The sequence below is a fragment of the Aplysia californica genome, unplaced genomic scaffold (assembly GCF_000002075.1).
Source record: "Aplysia californica isolate F4 #8 unplaced genomic scaffold, AplCal3.0 scaffold00102, whole genome shotgun sequence".
Classification (NCBI taxonomy): domain Eukaryota; kingdom Metazoa; phylum Mollusca; class Gastropoda; order Aplysiida; family Aplysiidae; genus Aplysia; species Aplysia californica.
The window spans coordinates 1642644-1647001 of NW_004797372.1; positions in this window are offsets into that span (position 1 = coordinate 1642644).

A 4358-nucleotide genomic window follows, 5' to 3' on the forward strand; every position below is an offset into this window, starting at 1 on the left:
CCACCCCCACCCCCTCTTTGTGTTTGTACAGTGAAGACATCCTCTTTTCTCCTCGACATTATGTGACCGTCTCGGACAATTTTGACTATTATTAATTAATAAAGTAAGGACAAAGGCAAAAATGGTTACCTCTGTCAGAAACAGGGATTTATTTTTTCTTGATTATGTTTAGTTACAGGTCAGGTTTACGGTGCTTGCAGTAAATTTAGTCACAGAAGTATCGAAAATTAGAGGTTTTACTAGGAAGTAAAAGAAGAATTAAATACGTTGATTGATGTTTGAAAGCAGATAAGGAGCAAACTGCAGCAGAGCACTTGCCTACCACCCACTTTTTCTTGGTTGAGAATGAAGTCTTGACAATAGTGTATAGGGAGGGGGGTGTTCTAGGGGGAGGACAAATCAGTACATCTAGTACCACTGAGAACATGCTGCTTTTGTATCACCTTCATAGTGTACCAGATCTGGAACAGACATCGGCGATCGTGGTTCTCCGTTCATTTCTCCATTCGGAAGCCCTTATAAGTGTTGTTAGATGATACTGATGTTGTAAGATATGAACCTGATGTTTCCCCATAACTCATCTTTTCAGACATTCCAAAAATGTTTAACTTGGTCTACCCCTGCATCGTTTCCCTTCTATTTGTCCTGTGAGAAAAAGATGTTATAAGACATTTTATGTAGATTCAAGTGTCACAGAATCTTTCCGATCTATACGTAGCTTCCTAATTGTTCTTAAGTCTTAAGAGTGAGGGGTCCACCGAACATTCTTTTAGTATAGCCTTCTGTCTTTTTTTCTGTCCATGAAACTGCGAGCTTATGTTTAGTATCACTCTCCAGAAACACACAGTGAAGACAAAGGGGAAACGGTCGGTTGCCGGGTGCTCTGGTTTGTTTTGCTTCTTCTTTCCTTTTCATCATCTGTCGTCATTTTCTTTCCACCTTCTGTTCTGTGTCTTATGTGACGGTCTTGTAATAACAGCTCCAAACATCAGCACTTATTTGACGTATTATCTGCGTTGCAAGTGCCGTAAATCTCTTATTGAAATTAGCTAAAATAATAAAGAAACACCCAGTGTCTTTATTTTTACGTAATTTAAAATCAAAATTGACGAAAACGTCCACTTATTGTCGATGAGAAAAGTGGTTGTTTTACGCAGGTGGACGTCTTTGACAGTGTCAATATAACATACAAGAAATGCAAAGGGGAGATAGTGAGAAGTGGTCGTTTGTACAGGTGATTGTCTCGGAAAGAGGGCCATTAGAGCCGGCTTGTATTTTTGTAAAAATCTATTTCTTCTTCTTACAATTTCTTAGTAAAAGAATAATTTTCTGTAATGTTTTATTTTATTTTATTTTATTTTATTTTATTTTATTTTAATTTTGGGAAAGGGGGAGGGGCGGACGGTTGAAAGAGGGAGTGGAAAAAGGGGGGGGGGGAGGGTTGAGCGCATTCACATTTAGAAAATCATTAGATTATATTATTGGCTTTTAAATATTGCGGGCTTGAGTTTCCTGGGACGTTTCAGCTCAAATTAGGCCCAGCTCATCATCTTTTCTCTTAGTAATGACGGGGATGTCTGCTAAAAAATGTGAAATATGAAATATAAGCTTTCGACAGCTGGGATGGATTTGTACCTTTCTTAGCTCCAGCAGGCGCAAAAAAGATTCTGTGCAGAGATAAGATGTTATCGTCTCTTACTTTTGGAGTCTACAGGAACCTTATGTCATTTAATAGAACAAAGTTGATATTTTCTGTGATACACACACACACACACACACTCTCTCTCTCTCTCTCTCTCTCTCTCTCTCTCTCTCTCTCTCTCTCTCTCTTTCTCTCTCTCTCTCTCTCTCTCTCTCTCTCTCTATCAAAATCTTTCTATCTTGTTCCATCTCTTTCTCTCTTACGTCCTGTCTATGCCTCATGCCTCTCTTTCTCTTTCCTTCTCCCTCCCAGTATATATTATATAATATCTATATTATGATTATAACATTTATATACTATATAATAATATTATATAATATGTATCTCTTTCTCTATGTATATCCTTCTCTCGTTTCCTCTCTCCCTCTCTCTTTCTATCTCTATCTATGTATCTCTTTCTCTTTATTCATCTTTCTCTCTCTCTCTTTCTCTCTCTCTCTCGCTATCTCTCTCTCGCTATCCCTCTCTCTCTCTCTTTCCCACTCTCTATCTGTTTCTGTCTTTGTCTCTTTCTGTCAGTCTTTCCGTCTGTCTGTCTGTTTCCCCCCACCCCCACCTCTCCCCCTCTCTCTCTCCCTCTCTCTCTCTCTCTCTCTCTCTCTCTCTCTCTTTCTCTCTCTCTCTCTCTCTCTCTCTCTCTCTCTCTCTCTCTCTCTCTCTCTCCCTCCCTCTCCCCCTTGTGATTAAGCAGGAAGGCTCGAATAACGATCTGAGGAAGTTGGGAAGAGACCTGGGGAAACTGGATATTTTTCGATTGGTCTTATCTTTACGCTTGGGTATATCAAGTGTCCTACGTTGATGCAGACTTAGTTTGTATGTAGAAAAGCTGTGGGAGACAAGTACGCCTCTATGGTTCTTGGCGGATGCTCTGGTATTGTTCGCTCCTGTCTTTCTAATCAAACATTTGGAGTTCTTATCTCATATCCTTCTTTGCTTTATATATTTCTCTTTAGCTCTGTATTGTAGAAACAACTATTCGTTTTGTGTTACAAGTGCCGTAAAACTCTTACGAAAGTTGGAGGGCACCACTGTAAAAGCTACTTTTTACCCCCCACCCCCCAACCCCAAAGTTCACATTGTTTGACCATTATTGTGTCGATGTGCTTTTTTATATTCAAACAAACACAGTCTTACGGAAAGTAATACTTAGTGTGCTTCAGTGAGAAACACGTAGGTAGATGAAAGGTCAAAACCTGTCCAGTACGCAAGCGCGTGTGCTGAGAAGTTTGAAGGCGATATATTGGTGCCTTGAGCAGATCATATTATTTTCCATGGTTTTATGTCTAAACGTCTTTGAAATTGTATCTCAATCACGTAGCGAGGTTGACTCCAATCATGCTCAATGAGACATTGATTTTCCAAGGGTTTTTCTGTAACAGGTTATTGGGGGGGGGGGGGTTGTTATTTGTTTGTTTATAATATTCTCCCACCGACACAGACTGGATATTAATCTAAGAGTCGGGCACAGTCTAACAGGGATGCAATATCCCAGCAGAAAGATGAACATGCTCAACAACAAAAACAAATTCTCAACACACGAAGATCGAACTCCGTTCTTCTGCGTGCGACGATGAAGTAGATTCTAAGTAGGCTACCTAACCGATGCACCACACATTCCGGTTTCCATTGATAAAATCAATTTGAAAGATGTATAATTAGATATAATAGCTACCAAAACAAAAAGGTACCACTTTTGATTTTGCTAAACAATCTTAGAGTTTTGAGCTGTTATGATTTTCTTTTACGTGAGTAATACCAAGAACTCTAAAAAGTAGGTACAAAAGTAGCAATCTGCATTTTGGTGCTTGAATCTGTGTTCACAACACCAAGGTTAGAAGTTAGAACATTTTTTTAAATTGCCATATTTTCTCCTAACACTTGACAAATGTTTTGTATTCTTTGAAGGGAGGGGAGGGGCGGATGCTTTTATCAGGGGAGGGGGGGTTGTGTTATTGTTTTTTTTAAATTAAATTTTATTTTAATCTGTGTTGACCATGGTTTAGTAAAGCCGCTACATCGACACAATAAAGTTCATTTAGTGCTGTCTAAAAGTAAGACAAATTGACAGAAATAAGAGAGAGAAAATAGAGAAATAACATTTGATCATTGTCCCACAAGAAAGATAATAGGTTTAACTCAACATCAGAGAAATCTAGAAATCAGCATGCTCCGCGCGTCTCTGCTGTTGCCAGGGCATTCAACGCCCGTTTTTTCTGTTAATTGAGAAAGTTGATTGTTTTGTTGAAACTGAAAACTTTGGCGTTTACTGGCCTTTGGTAGCGGGATATGGGGTGCAGCGATTAGGCTCTTCGCTGCTGCACGCAGAAGACCTGAGTTCGAATCCCTAGAGGGGAGATTTTTAAAAAATCGAGTATCTGAGTCTTGTCCCGGTCTTTATACTGGAATCTTTCTCAGCCTGGTTTGGTCCTAACTGATAGGATTGAAGCCTGTCTACTGAAGTAATGACCTAAATCGTATTTATAGAGGCGTTAAACATCTACAAAATGCAATCGCAGTTTTATTGACCAAGACGGTCACCCATTGTCAAGGAGAGGAGTAGTGTCTTAGACAGTGTCTTAGACAGGTTGTCGACTTGAAGTTTTATAATAATCTTAAAGAATCACACACACACACAAACACGCAAAGCGGGGAACGG